We start from the raw sequence: 17092 nt of genomic DNA, 5'->3' as shown, positions 1-17092 counted from the left end.
TTCTGTGTATTAGTTAATATTCTTTGTAATCGTTGTTTGGCTTCACCAAAAATAATAGAATTTATAATTATTGTCAAACTAGAAGAAAAGAGTTTACTTGATATCCTATCTGTCCACAAACCATAACATTTAGAAAACCATTTCACGTCATTGCCGGGATTGTTGTCACTTATACGTAGTTACAGACAGCTTCCGTTGTTTGTTATTAAATTCGTAGAATGAAGTATTGTTTTTCGTCATAAATATCTTGATACCATTTCTTGAATTTATGACACTTAACCACCTTCCTCGTATGAGAACTTAAAACCCAGAACAGACAATAACATGAAAAGTTATGAAAATGGTAGAAAGTGATAAATGTACTTACTACTACACTGAAGCGTCAGAGAAACTGGTACAAGCATGCGTATTCAAATACAGAGATATGTAAACGCAGAAGACGGCGCTGCGGTCGGCAACGCCTATTTAAGACAACAAGTGTCTGGCATGGTTGTTAGATAGGTTAATGCTGCTACAATGACAGGTTATCAAGATTTAAATTAAGGTTGAACGTGGTGTTATAGCCGGAGCACGAGCGATGGGACACAGCATCTCCCAGGTAACGAAGAAAGTGGGGATTTTCCAGTACGACCATTTCACGAAAGTATGTTGAATATCAGGAATCCGGTGAAACATCAAATCTCCGACATCACTGCGGCCGGAGACAGATCCTGCAAGAACGGGACCAACGACGACTGAAGAGAGTCGTTCAACGTGACAGAAGTGCAACCCTTCCGCTAACTGCTGCAGATTTCAGTATTGGGCCATCAACAAGCATCCGTGTGCAAACCATTCAACGAAACTTCTTCGATATGGGCTTTCGGAGCAGAAAGCCCACCTGTGTACCGTTGATGACTGCATCAACACCTTACGCCTCGCCTGGGCCTGTCAACATCGAAAATGGACTGTTGATGACTAGAAATATGTTGCCTGGTCGGACGAGTTTCGTTTCAAATTGTATCGAGCGGACGGATGTGTACGGGCATAGAGACAACCTCATGTATCCATGGACCCTGCATGTCAGCATGAATTGTTCAAGCTGGCGGTGGCTCTGTAATGATGTGGGGAATATGCAGTTGGAGTGATATGAGGCCCATGATACGTCTAGATACGACTCTGAAAGTGACACGTACGTAAGCATCCAGTCTGATTACCTGCATCCATTTATGTCCATTGTGCATTTCGACGGACTTGGGGAGTTCCAGCAGGACAATGCGACATCGTTCAGGTCCAGAATTGCTGCAGAGTGGCTCCAAGAACACTCTTCAGAGTAAACACTTTCCCTGGCCGTCAACTTACCAAACACGAACGTTATTGTGCACATCTGGGATGCCTTGCAACTTGTTGTTGAGAAGAGATCTCCACTGTCTCGTACTCTTATTTATTTATGGACAGCCCTGCAGTATTCATGGTGGTCCAACACTACTTCAGACATTAGTCGAGTCCATACTATGTCGTGTTGCGGCACTTCTGCGTGCTCGCCGGGCCCCAGACGTTATTAGGCAGGTGTACCAGTTTCTTTGGCTCTTCAGTGTATGTTATGAAAGCAACGCCTTACTTCGTCACGTCGCGCCGATTGTAGTCACCTGTAATCAACGCTTCACCGTGTAATCCTTTATCGATAAGCACAGCACCTAATGTGTATTTCAGCAACGTCTGCATTCAATGCCACACGTCTGCATTTACTCTGTTGATAGTATCACTGATTCTGGTCGCCAAATGACTGATAACATTTGCAGATATTTGAGAAAATTTATCTTTGACTGACACCCACAGTAATTCACGATGTAATAATGTGTGAACTAGGAGGCGAGGAAACAGAACCATTCGATTGTTATAGAAACACGTGACGCTGGATATCTTGTTCTGTCTTGGCCCTACGTGCTAATTAAAATCCAGGTGGAACATGACATGAAAATCTCTCTGAACCCAAACATGAATCTGCTTTCGGCATTGAAACTCTTAAACATGTCGTCAAGCGGCTAATGTAAGTATCGGCGATCTAAACATAGACAATACAAATTGACAATAAACAGAACTGAGTTACTTGAAATATTTGCAACCTAAACTGATCACCAAAAATATACACAGAACCTTATCAAAAAGTTGTTCCCAAAATCGAAGCATTTAAAAAATTCCGAAATGTGTTGAGCAGGCATGATGGAATGAACTGCTTCCCGTCATCATCTCCAATGTGTAAAACTGCACGTAGGATAGGTAAGAAACTCTGCACCATGGGTGCAATATGACTCGGTAGACTCTACATATATTCCTTTTCAGTGATCAAAAACGTACTTGTACACGGTTGAGGAAACAACTACAATTTGTAGATCATATACAGATAGACAAAAAACATAACATACAGAATAGACTCTTAAAGCCAACAGGGTATGCTACCGTCTTGCTAAACACAAAAATTTTACCTTGACCTTTCGATATGAAACCGGTATCAGTTACACTGTGAAGGATCGATCTCCATAGATTTTGTACAAAAGCTACGAACTCAGCTTTAATTCCGCAAAGAAACAATTTATGTATAAAAAGACGATTGGTCTCTGCAGAAAAGGACAAGCTGCGTGTCAGCCCCTCGATTAACCCTTACTCATGTCTCTCAACGTCGCCTTGGTCTCACACACTTGGTGTCTACAGAGACTCATTCCACACGCACACACACACACACACACACACACACACACACACACACACACACACACACACACACACACACACACCGTGAAATCCAGATGCCAGTGGGTATGGAGACAGGTGATTTGTTCGGCTGGAACAAGTTACTGTGATCTGATATCCAAGACAGCCGAAAGAAATTACTTTTTCTGCGGCCTTCTATTGCAGTAGTAACAGGCATTGCGTATTTTAGTCATAGTACAGAAGCCAACAAGCGGAAACGAGGGTCGTTTAATCGCTGAAAAGTATTTAAAACACTTCTTTTGGTAATTTCAGTCTGGTATTTGTTTCCATAAATTTTTTCTCTTCATTTCAGTTTTCATATGAATATTCCAATTTTTCTACGTGGCTTTGTATTTGCATTTTCGCTGCTATCGTGTTTCGCTTAGGCCTGTTTCCATCTCCACAAAACTCGCATTCGCATTTATAATCAGTTTATTTACCAAACTTGTGAAATGAGTTTCCGAAATAATTATGCAATATTGTGCTATAACAACTGGAGTACACTTTAACTGGAGAAATAACGAATGCAGTAATTAAAACCTGGTGTAATTCCGAGAATTTCTCCGAGTTCATAAGGTCAGAAAACATTTTCATGTTAATACATGTAAAATTAAACATAAAAACTGACTGATCCGCCAGTCATGTTTCTGCAAGTGGCAGAACCGGTGACACATTGATTTAAAATAATATACGAAAAATTTAACTGCCGCCAAATCGGTATCAAGGCATTTTTTCGTATAGGAAGTTCGTTGAAGAAAAGTAGGGACGAAAGTAGTTATGAACTGATAAAAGCCGGCCGGTGTGGCCTGCGGTTCTAGGCGTTTCAGTCTGGATCCACGTGACCGGTACGGTCCCAGGTTCGAATCCTGCCTCAGGCATGGATGTGTGTGATGTCCTTAGGTTGGTTAGGTTAAGTATATCTAAGTTCTAGGGGACTGATGACCACAGATGTTAAGACCCAAATGGTTCAAATGGCTCTGAGCACTATGGGACTTAACAGCTATGGTCATCAGTCCCCTAGAACTTAGAACTACTTAAACCCAACTAACCTAAGGACATCACACAACACCCAGTCATCACGAGGCAGAGAAAATCCTTGACCCCGCCGGGAATCGAACCCAGGAACCCGGGCGTGTGAAGCGAGAACGCTACCGCACGACCACGAGCTGCGGACATGTTAAGACCCATAGTGCTCAGAGCCATTTGAACCATTTGAACTGATAAGACCCCAGAGAGCATCAAATACAATCAGGAAATAACAGGACAATTCAAAATAAATATGGGATATAACTACCTTTAAGGAATAGCCGTGAGTGGTAAAATTTAAAGAGAGTGTAGAAGTTAATTGAAAAAAGAATTGTGTTCATGCTTCACAGGCGTTGACATATGCTAAATGACGATCTGTTTTAAACAATAGTTTCCGAGGCATATGTGGAGTCACTGACGAGTTATTTTGATAAAGGAGCCATTTACACAGGATCTTTATCATAATCCCATGAAACGTAATCCACATGTCAGGTCTGTCGAGCAGTGTTCCCAGGAACAGAACGCAGCGTTATACGTGGAAGGTTGCATCATCGGTCAAAAATACGGTAAAGCCCTCGACTCTTTAAACTATCGCATTCCCATGTATAAAACAGCTTTAAACGTCAGATTAATTTAAGAATGAGCGGATGTATTAAGTATTTGATGTTAAGTATGTAAGTGAGAAAATAGCAACGTTTGAAATTTTGCTCAAAATCTGTTGAAAGTCCCTCTCATTTTGAAATAACGAACAGGGATGAATGTAGTCTGTATAATTTGCTCTCCAATTTAAGCAAGAGGTAGTTTTACAAGGACCTCTTTGTCAACGAAGCCATCTACGTCTACAGCCATACTCCGCAACCCACTTGATGGTGTGTGGCGGATGGTACTTCTGGTACCACTAATTGACTCCAGTCCCCCCCCTCCCCCACCCACACCTCCCTCCCTTCCATGTTCCGCTCGTGAATGGCACGTGGGAAGAATGCTTGTCGGTAGGCCCCTGCATTAGGTCTAATTTCTCGATTTTTTTCACCGAGGTCGTTACGCGAGATGTATGTGGGAATATAGATGTTTAACCGTTGTTATCATACTGGAACGCTTAGCTACACATTTATCCTGTGCGGCTGTCAGTACAAATACATACTTTTTCCAGATAAGATATAGCAGTTTGCGTAGCACAATCAGAGACAAAAATTGCCCAAATGGGACGGGAATCGATGGATGTTACGTACATGTATAGCCAAACAATTTCAGAAAAATTCAAGAGAAACAGCTTCAAAAGCTGAGCAAGTCAATAACGAGCTCATCCTCTTCTGACCACTATTCAAGCAGCTATTATGCTTGACATTGACTAAGAGAGTTGTTGGATGTCGTCCTAAAACATAACCTGCCAGACTCTGTCCAGCTGGCGTGTTAGAAAAGATCTCGATTTGGTTGGAGGGTTCTGCCCACAATTCTCCATTGAGGCATTATGGGCAGTGCCATAAAACCAGTAAGGGATTTTATCGATCTAATATGCCTGTTGGACAGAATTTGGTATGATATCTCTCAGGAGGACATCGAACAACTCTGTCAATCAGTACCAAGCCGAATAACTGCTTTCATAAAGGCCAGAGGTAGACCAACAAGAAATTGACTCGCTCAATTTGTGAAGATCTTTCTCTTGCATAAATGTCCGCCCCCGGTAGCTGAATGGTCAGCGTCACGGATTGTCGCCCCTCTGGGCCCGGGTTCGATTCCGAGCTGGGTCAGGGAATTTTCTCCGCCCAGGGACTGGACTGGGTACTGTACTGTCCTCATCATCATCCTATCTTCCTCATCGACTGAAGGTGGCCGAAGTGGCGTCAAATTAAAAGACCGGCACCCAGCGAACGGCCTTCCCGACGGAGGGCCCTAGCCATACGATTAAATAAATAAATAAATCTTGAATAAATCTACCGAAATTTCTGAAACTGTAATCACTTCTTTGTCTGTACAGGGTGTAACAAAAAGGTACGGCCAAACTTTCAGGAAACATTCCTCACACACAAAGAAAGAAAACATGTTATGTGGACATTTGTCCGGGTACGCCTACTTTCCATGTTAGAGAGCATTTTATTACTTCTCTTCAAATCACATTAATCATGGAATGGAAACGTAAAGCAACAGAACGTACCAGCGTGACTTCAAACACTTTGTTACCGGAAATGTTCAAAATGTCCTCCGTTAGCGAGGATACATGCATACACCCTCCGTCGTATGGAATCCCTGATGGGCTGATGCAGCCCTGGAGAATGGCGTATTGTATCACAGCCGTCCACAATACGAGCACGAAGAGTCTCTAGTCTCTACATTTGGTACCGGGGTTGCGTAGACAAGAGCTTTCAAATGCCCCCATAAATGAAAGTCAAGAGGGTTGAGGTCAGATGAGCGTGGAGGCCATGGAATTGGTCCGCCTCTACCAATCCATCTGTCACCGAATCTGTTGTTGAGAAGCGTACGAACACTTCGACTGAAATGTGCAGGAGCTCCATCGTGCATGAACCACATGTTGTGTCGTACTTGTAAAGGCACATGTTCTAGCAGCACAGGTAGAGTATCCCGTATGAAATCATGATAACGTGCTCCATTGAGCGTAGGTGGAAGAACATGGGGCCCAATCAAGACATCACCAACAATGCCTGCCGAAACGTTCACAGAAAATCTGTGTTGATGACGTGATTGCACAATTGGTGCGGATTATCGTCAGCCCGCATCTCGTGGTCGTGCGGTAGCGTTCTCGCTTCCCACGCCCGGGTTCCCGGGCTCGATTCCCGGCGGGGTCAGGGATTTTTTCTGCCTCGTGATGGCTGGGTGTTGTGTGATGTTCTTAGGTTAGTTAGGTTTAAGTAGTTCTAAGTTCTAGGGGACTGATGACCATAGATGTTAAGTCCCATAGTGCTCAGAGCCATTTGAACCATTAGATTATCGTCAGCCCACACATGTTGATTGTCTAAATTTACAATCTGATCACGTTGGAATGAAGCCTCATCCGTAAAGAGAACATTCACAGAAAATCTGTGCTGATGATGTGATTGCACAATTGCGTGCGGATTCTCGTCAGCCCACACATGTTGATTGTCAAAATTTACAATCTGATCACGTTGGAATGAAGCCTCATCCGTAAAGAGAACATTTGCACTGAAATGAGTATTGACACATTGTTGGGTGAACCATTCGCAGAAGTGTACCCGTGGAGGCTGCTGATAGTGCCTGCACACGCTGTACATGTTACGGAAACAATTGGTTCTCCCGTAGCACTCTCCATACAGTGACGTGGTGAACGTTACCTTGTACAGCAGCAACTTCTCCGACGCTGACATTAGGGTTATCGTCAACTGCACGAAGAATTGCGTCGTCCATTGCAGGTGCCCACGTCGTTCTAGGTCTTCCCCAGTCGCGAGTCATAGGCTGGAATGTTCCGTGCTCCCTAAGACGCCGATCAATTGCTTCGAACGTCTTCCTGTCGGGACACCTTCGTTCTGGAAATCTGTCTCGATACAAACGTACCGCGCCACGGCTATTGCCCCGTGCTAATCCATACATCAAATGGGCATCTGCCAACTCCGCATTTGTAAACATTGCGCTGACTGCAAAACCACGTTCGTGATGCTACGTACTGATGTGCTTGAGGCTAGTACTGTAGAGCAATGAGACGCATGTCAACACAAGCACCGAAGTCAACATTACCTTCCTTCAATTGGGCCAACTGGCGGTGAATCGAGGAAGTACAGTACATACTGACGGAACTGAAATGAGCTCTAACATGGAAATTAAGCGTTTCCGGACACATGTCCACATAATATCTTTTCTTTATTTGTGTGTGAGGAATGATTCCTGAAAGTTTGGCCGTGCCTTTTTGTAACACCCTGTATGCGTTAGCACATCTGTCGATTTTTGTCCTATTCGGATACCTCTTTCATGGTGTGTTGCTTTTTTACTGTACTTCTTGCGTTATTTTCACGAGACTTGATGTACTTCTGTTTTGAATTGTACCGCAGTGTCGGTACGGAAATTGTGACGCACCAGTTTTCTAAATGTGTGATTTATGAAACGCCCTTTTTTGTTTTTCAAATTGAATGAGCATTGTAAAGAAACGTTTGTTGCACCATAGCTTTTTCCACATACTTGTCCTTAGACACGAAACGTCGTTACCAACTGCGTAATCTCAGAAAGCCTCAAGGGGGCAGTCACCTCTGTAGCCTCCAGCTGCCTGTTGCCTACATTTCTAGTTTTCACGGTACGTTTATCATGGAATGTTACTCATACTTGGTCCAAAATGTAGTCTGCGATTTTCAGCAGGCAGTTTTAAACCGTTAAGGAGTTTCAATGTCCGAGTCCGTCACTGATACCACCAGCTCCGTGGAGACCTTATCGAAGTTTAATGCACTGAAAAAACTCAGAAATTAAGCCGTTCCCCAATCCTTCTGCAACTCTTCTTCCAGACAGAACCTGTGACGATGTGTTCGTGGCCGTTGTCGTAGAAGGTAAAATCTTCTTGGTTATTACGTCGCATGATATTTCTTCTATACGATCCCCGCTTCGACCTTTACTGGGATCTCCTCCAGTAACATTCTTTGTAAATGTTGTAAGTAAAACAAAAGAAAAGAAAACTGTAAAAAAATGAAAAACGGAAATTGTAAGATGTACGACCTGTTTTAAACAGGCAACAGGTCTATAATCTGGCAATAAATAAAGTAAATAAATCCCCTCCAGGATTTTTGGTGTCCACTGTTGACTGAACATTGTCAAGAAGCAGTGTCGCGTTCTCTTTCATGACGGGGAAGTGTTCCCGCGCTTGTGCTGGAGAAGTGTTATTATTGGATAAAACTTCTTTGGCTACCATTGGTGTACCAGCGCCACTGGATAGAATCGGATTTTTCCCGCACTCATGCAGGAGAAGAGTGTGGGAAAAATCCCGTTCCATGCAATAACGGTGTCCCACCATTGTTAGCCAGAAGAGGCTTCGTCAACAAGCACATGACGTCATCAATGCAGCGGAAGGGTTCGCTTACTATTTTTACCCAATGATGCCCTTTCTCCAGCACAAGCGCGGGACAAGCTCCCTTTTGTAAGAGAACTCGACACTGGTCCTCAACAGTGGTCAGACAACCGTGGGCGCTACAAGATCCTGGAGACCTGAAGAAGATCCCAGCAGAGAGGTGGAAACGTTGGTCGTGTAGACATGTATGGCTTGGCCTGCCAACCGAGAAAATTTACCTTCGGTATTAGTTCACTTACTCCTTCGACGTCAACGTACTTCCCTAGATATACACGGCAATTCACTTTTTTTATTTACTGGTATGGATATCGAATTAATGCCGAAAGCAATCACATCTCGATCGGTGCTGCAGTGTCGATAAATGAGACGAGTTAGCTGACTGCTCTGGCTTCCATTACTACATTATATCTTTTTTATGGACATCTTCTAGATACGTCTTGGACATTTCCTCGGAAATAACGGGGCCACCAACCAAGAAAGACGCTAGTAACGTGAACAGTTCAAGAAAGAGATCCTGTTAATAAAGTATGTACCTGAAAGGGAAACTGCTATTTCCAGTTCGTTTCGCAGAAAATGTATCGCCGCGTTTGAAGTGCCTGGCGTCAAGCCAAGAACGGAGAAATACAAGAAGCGAGGCGTCTTTTATGTGCGCTTGTGGATTCCCTAAGTTACTGCCCGAACTGCAAGCGCATACTACTATAGCCCTCTGAAGGACGAAACAGTATATGGGATGTAAACATCCTTCCATCATGTTGCCAAATCTATGGTGAAATGTAAGCATACAAAAAGAATAGTCAACGCAAGGAGACAGCACACTAGTACCATATAACAGCGCTCCTAGTCTTCATAATGGCGTCCTTTCTGAGAGGGAGAGAGTTTTTTTCATCTAAGTTAACTCATAAGTTTTCGTTTATTAAATGGTTTATTGGCTGTATTTCATGTCACATCGCTTTCTACAAACTGTGTCATTCAGCCCTTCCTGTATTTTCTATAATGACGTTATTATGCTGCAAACTGTACTTCTAAGCTCCGATGCAGACAAAATGTTACTTTATCTGTCGCTGTTAAACAAAATTTATCTCAAATGTGCCATATATAGCTACAAACACAAATTTGACGATTGGCTCCAGCAGAGCAACAAAACTACGGAGATGTAGACTGCTACGTTTCACTCACTATTCCCAATAGTCTTGGCACTAGCTAGAATAGTGTTACAAAGAAAGAGAAATATTTTACCATCGAATGGGTGCGCCACGGGAACAGTTATTAAAAAAAAAAAAAAAAACAAAAAAAAAAAACACTCATAAGACAATTTAAGTAACTTTTCTGTACATAGAGGTACATTTGAATTTTTATTTCATTAGGTTTTGAAAATATCTTGAAGGTGGCCTCTAATCTGCTCAATGGTTCAAATGGCTCTGAGCGCTATGGGACTTAACTTCTGAGGTCATCAGTCCCCTAGAACTTAGAACTACTTAAACGTAACGAACCTAAGGACATCACACACATCCATTCCAGAGGCAGGATTCGAAACTGCGACCGTAGTGGTCGCGCGGTTCCAGACTGTACTGCCTAGAACCGCTCGGCCACTCTAACCGGCTCTGCTCAATGCATTTGGAGAGCCGAAATCAGAAGTTTCGGTCCACTTGGTACAGAACGTCTCTTGCTAGCTTGGCAGTAACATCACGAATATTGTTCTGGACGTCATCCAGGGTCCGTGGGCGTTTGGTGAACACCAAGGATTTAAGACAGCGCGATAAGAAAAAGCAGCATGGGGTTAAATAAGGCGAGCGCGCTGGGCACTGAAGATCGCCCCTCACAAAAATGAGACGGCCCGGGAAGTATTCGCGTAAGAGTGACGTATGATCCGTGGCGCCATCTTGTTGGAACAAGACATCCCCCACACCAAGCTGGGGAAGAAAAAACTCGTCATCATCTGGGCATAGCCCTCAGAGGTGAACGTAAGTGTCCTAGCCAACCTTACTTAATCGACATTTCTGGTGTCCCGCTTGTTCTAGTAACTGCCCTATCGTTCTCTTCAAAAAACCATGGGCCAATAATGCCAATTTTGAATAACACTCACCAAACATTCACATGTTCTGTTTGCAGGGACTGCTCATGAAAATCTCGTTGCTTCGTGTGACTCCAGATCGCATATTTTGTTTATTCATGCATCCAGACAAATGGAAATGTGTCTCGTCACCGAAGAACGTAAGGGGGTCACGAGACAGGTTTTAGATCAAGGCTTCACATGCATTTCTTCGAGAAACAAAATCGTGAGGACCAAGTTCGTGTACCCCAGCCATTTTTTTATGGATGCAATTTCAAGTCTTTGTGAGGAAATCGTCTCTGTGTACGATCAGAAATAGCAAGAGCAACTGTATGTTTGCGTGCAAATCTCCTGAGCGATTTAAAAATTGCCAGTCTTGCGTACTCGACGTTTCTTGGGGTCTTGGTGGATCTTGAACTTTCTGGTTTCGTTATCGGACACTACCAGTGTCCATACACATGTTCACGCGCATGTCAATCACTTTTCGACCATGAACGCGCCATCCAGGAGCGATATTACACTGTTCGCTTAATGCATGCTGTGCTTGTGAGGAATGAACGGCCACTAGAAAAAAATATCGCCATGGCGAACGCGCGCCCCTCTCTCGTCCACTACACGATCGCTACTAAGCTTAGGATGTAAAATTTGCCAGTGGCTGTGAGTATGCTTTATGTAGCTAGAGTTCGCCTTGATCACAGTTTTAGACTGCTGTCTCTTACCTCAAATGTCTCTTCCTGACGAATTATTATCTTGTTACTTTGTTCTGTTTGTCTGGGTCTTCCGTGTCACAGCTTCTGGACTTTGTTCCGCATTGCAGGGAATACTAATGCAAGACCGCGACTTCTGCTCTGAGCTGGGAAATGACTTCGAATGAACTATCATTTCAAAATATATTTTAAATTTCATTACTGCTCATTAACTTATATTACAAAAGCTCAAATTAGCTAAATCAATGATAAAAAAATGGTTCAAATGGCTCGGAACACTATGGGACTTAATTTCTGAGGTCATCAGTCCCCTAGAACTTAGAACTACTTAAACCTAACTAACCTAAGGACATCACACACACCCATGCCCGAGGCAGGAATCGAACCTGCGACCTTAGCAGTCGCGCGCGGTTCCAGACTGTAGCGCCTAGAACCGCTAGGCCACTCCGGCCGGCTAAATCAATGATAAACATCAATCGTTAAAACAGCTCTGACGTAAAGTTAGTACGGAAAGTCAATCGTATATTAACAGATACAGGGGATAGGCAAAATAACGTGAACAGTGGTAATAATGGGAAGGTGTGTTTGACGGTCAACAACTCAGGTAAGGCACGTGTCGCGCTGGACTGTGCGTATCTCGTAAGGAGTAGGCATCAGTGCAGGTTGTTTAAGTGCAGCACAAGCTTTGTATTTGCACTCAAGAGATCGAGGTTGACGCGAAATGAAAGACCTGACAGAGTTACAAAGAGGGCAGACTGTGGGGGACCGATTACCTAGAGCATCAGAAACCAAGACAGCCAGGTTATTCAATGTTTCAAGAGCAACTGTTTCAACAGTCATGACAGCCTATACAAAACATGAAAAGACATCATCGTGTAAACTTAATAGTGGGCGCAAACCAAAACTAAATGTCAGAGGTCGTACTACGCTAATATGAATTATGTCAATAAAACACAAAACTACGGCGGCTAAAGTGACTGCAGAGTTCAATAACCACCTTCCAGACCCTGTATCTATCGACAATGTCCGCCGAGAACGCGAATATTCATGTACAAGCTGCTATACCGAAACCATTAGTGACGACAACAAACGCAAATAAGTGTAAAACATTGTGTATAAATTCCGGACGGCCAACATCAGGCCTGGTTTACGTCTGGGGAATGCCAAAAGAGGCCTACAATCCTGACTGCTTGATTCCAACGGTTAAGCATGGAGGTGGAAGTGTGATGGTGTGGGCAGCCATACCATGGTATTCTGCTGGTCCCATCATAACTCTCAAAAGCCGTGTTACAGCCGACGATTATGTGAACATTTTAGGTGATCAGGTGCACCTCTTGATTCAGTTGTTGCTCACCAACAGTGATGCCACATTTCAGGACGATGATGGCCCCATTTACAGAGCCAGAACTGTACAACCGTAGTATGAGGAGGAGGCAACTGGATTGCAGCGTCTTTCCTGGCCAGCACAGTCCCCGAACTTGAGGATTATCGAATCCTTGTGGGCGGTATTGGAATGCAGATTCCAGAACAGGTTTCTGCCGCTCTCGTCACTACAGGAGTTCTGATGGTTCAGATCGCTCTGAGCGCTATGGGACTCAACATCTGAGGTCATCAGTCCCCTAGACTTAGCACTACTTAAACCTAACTAACCTAAGAACATCACACACATCCATGCCCGAGTCAGGATTCGAACCTGCTACCGTAGCAGCAACGCAGTTCCGGACTGAAGAGCCTAGAACCGCTCGGCCACAACGACCGGCTGAGGTTCTGATGGAAGAGTTACATAACATGCCACTGGAGACTATACAATCATTATATACCGGTACTCAAAGCAAAATCGCAGCTGCGTTACGGGCAAATGTGTGTCCAACCCCTTTTTAATAAACCATACTCAAGTAAGTATAGGTATACACATTATTTTGCCCATCCCCTGCAGTTCATTTGTCTTGATGATGACGTTGGCATTGTCGTTAGGCCGCGTATTCTGGGCAGCCCTCAACGCTTTCAGCTGGAGTCATCACGGTGTAAATTCGTGCCACCAGTCGATGGACCCTGCGTGTTCGCCACCAACGTACCTCTGCCCTCCCATGGCGTCTGTGCCAAAATAGAGCGGCACGGTCGATTTCTGATTACGGTTTACATACTATTTCTATTTCCTCTATCGCGATCATCTTCTCTTGGGACTATTCTTCAAAGTGGAACAGAGTAGTTGCTGGTAGACTACAAACTAATCCTAAGGAAACGTTAGACTCCGCCCTTTCGAAAGCACTCAACCCCACGCAACAATGAGTAACGGCCGCCTTGTGGCGCACGTTTCAAATTAGGAAATTCCATCGCAGTCTTTTCTGAAGGTGCTTGTACGGAGCATAGCCATGTACAGAAGTGAGCGACAATGAGTGGACAGTAAGCAGTTCAGAAAAGAAGCGTCTGTAATGTGGTGCTGCGGAAGAAAAAAATTAAGTGGATAGACCAAGTAACTAATGAGGGAGGAGGGAAATTTTTGGCTGTACTTGACTGAAACACTATAGAACGGGTCGGTTGGTATGACACATCCTGATACATCAATTGGGAGTGATGGGGAGGTGGAAGGGGTGGAAGAGGTAAAAATTGTAAAGGGAGACCAAAGCTGGAATACAGTGAGCATATTAAAGTGAATGATGGTTGCAGCAATTAAGCAGAATGCACTATGCTCGAGAGTTTCATCAAATCAGTCTTTAGGCTGCAGATCGTCAAGCGATCCTCAGACGTCAGTATTATTAACGCAGTTATATTATGTAAATATGTTAAGCGAATGTGAGAGACAAAGAATGGCGTAATAGCAAAGCGCAATTTTTAAGCGCGGGGCGCGTCAGTTATAGCTCTGCCATCGTAGCGAACGTGTTGGCACCCGACGATGTGGGCGTGTACTCCGTAAGAGCTGCTTGCGTCGGAAAACACGAGATGAAACTATTCAGAAGGGGCGAACATTTCGATGGACGAGGAAGTCTCTCATAGCAGCGTGGTTTCGTAAGCCCCACCAACAACTAATTACAAATTAAACACGTTATATGTGTAATTTACCGTGTACATGTGTCGTTTTCTATGTATTCCTCCACTATAACAGCTGTTGCAAATGAAAATAAAACTATTATGCTGATTGTTAGCCTACATGAAGTTATGTCTGCTCAAGCTGTTGCAAGCTAAAGAAACTTGTTGCTTACTGGACAGCTGACCCCATTTCATTTGCCAAATTTTAGACGTGCTACAAGTAAAATAAGCACCTCTCTTAAATTTCCACACGGTGCTCTTCAGTTGACTCTCCTATTGCTGATGACAAGGTATCTGACGTTTCCTGATCAATATGGTGCAAAAATGCCTTCCTTACCATCTTTGCGACTGATATAGCAACTTGTCTGTGTCACCTGGCCACCAAGAGCTGTGGCACAAGAGTTGTTGCATAACGATTTGATTCACGGATACAGTTATATGGCTCCTTCCGTCTATAGCGATTTTACGACTATGACGTGTGGGGCCTGAAGATGGCATCAATGTAATGCCGAAACTGGTAGCACATAAGTTCATAAAATAAATTTCATCAATACATACGGCTATTGGTAAAGTATTGCATCAAGAAATACATGCCAGCCGTTGCCCCATGGTCCATAATGGATCAAAGAAGATTGGTATAGCAACTAGTGCAGATCTGAGGTAAAAATACGGTCTTGGTTGCGGATGATTTTATTTCAGAATTTCAGTGACGTGTTCGGCTGTGGTAGGTATCTTCAGCTGATTTAAAATGCAAAAACTTAGAAAAATAGGTATAGGAGAAACGTTCTAATCCAGTCTTGTGCAAGCTTTTATGAGAACTTACAGAAACTGGTCAAGGCTCATACCTCCATCAAAACGATTACACGATGCGAATACATCGACAAAATGCGATTACGATATCAAAAATGTTGAATGTCCCCTAGGTCTGTCAAATGGGTTCCTGAAAACAGCCAGACCGATAAAAATAGCAGGCAAAAAAATTTTCAATTTGACACACTGTAATTAGGTTTGTAACCAGTAACGATATTAAATTTTTTTATGTAACTGGTGGCTTATTATTTCATTATATCCTTCATAAGCAACAACTTATTCATGATTAATAGCTCATAAGTTACAACACGATTAAGTGTGCCTTACAGAGCGGCCCTTATTGACCTCTCTTTCGTTTTCAACTACAATGCTTGTTTTAATTCACGCTACTTCGTCACAACGCACATGCCACTGTCTAATATTGTCCTGTAATGAGCTTTATGCAAGTGCCGTTGTACATCCCACGAGCCTAAATTTGCCGCTGCGATGTGGTGAGTAGATGACCAGCAGTCATTGTGCTTGGAGATGTATGTGGAAAAGGAGACACTAATTACGCCAGAGGACTGTTATTTCAGCAACTAAGCGAGCAGGAAATTACAGGGACTAAAACGCGTGTACTGTACGTCCATTTCAGATTAATCAATACTGCAGCTCAGGACGTAATAATGGAAGCGAAAGCGCGGAAATCGTGTGCACTATCTGACGGGCGTGAGCTGCGGCACAGTCGACTATCCCCGTGATGTTAATCAATGAACTATGCATTAATGGACTAGTAAATGCATCTAGTATTACGCTGAACAAATTAAACTGCTGTAAGCGACGCAGTGTTACCTATTTTACTGTTACTGCCTGCCATCAGTATGTGCAACTACACACAAGCGCCAGAGAAACTAGTATATGCATGCATATTCAAAGAAAGAGATAGGTCAACAGGCAGAATACGGCGCTGCGGTAGGCAACGCCTATAAGGCAAAAAAGGGTCTGGTGCAGTTGTTAGATCGGTTACTGCTGCTGCAATGGCAGGTTATCAAAATTTAAGTGATTTTGAACGTGGTGTAACAGTCGGCACATGAGCGGTGGGACACAGAATCTCCGAGGTAGCGATGACGTGGGGATCTTCCCGTAGGACCATTTCACAACTGTACAGTGACTATCAGGAATCTGGTAAAACATAAAATCTCCACCATCGCTTTGGCCAGGAAAAGATCCTGCAACAACGGGACCAACGACGACTGAAGAGCATCGTTCAACGTGACAGAAATGCAACCCTTCCGCAAAGCTTTGCGCCTCGCCTGTGCCCGTCAACACCGACATTGGACTGTTGATGACTAGAAACATGTTGCCTGGCCGGACGAGTCTCGTGTCAAATTGTATCGAGCGGATGGGCATGTACGGGTATGGAACAACCTCATGAATCCATGAGCCCTGCTGTTCAAGCTGCTGGAGGCTCTGTAATGGTGCGGTGCGTGTGCAGTTGGAATGATATGGGACCCCTGACACGACTCTGACAGGTGACAGGTGCGTAATCATCCCATTGTTCATCTGCATCCATTCATGTCCATTGTGCATTCAGGCGGACTTGGGAATTCCAGAAAGACAATTAGACACCCCACACGCCCAGAATTGCTGCTGCATCCATTCATGTCCATTGTGCATTCAGGCGGACTTGGGAATTCCAGAAAGACAATTAGACACCCCACACGCCCAGAATTGCTGCAGAGTGGTTCC

This window comes from Schistocerca serialis, chromosome 8 (genome assembly GCF_023864345.2).
Source record: "Schistocerca serialis cubense isolate TAMUIC-IGC-003099 chromosome 8, iqSchSeri2.2, whole genome shotgun sequence".
Classification (NCBI taxonomy): Eukaryota; Metazoa; Arthropoda; class Insecta; order Orthoptera; family Acrididae; genus Schistocerca; species Schistocerca serialis.
The sequence above is the reverse complement of the archived record's forward strand: the minus strand, read 5'-3'. Positions refer to the sequence as shown.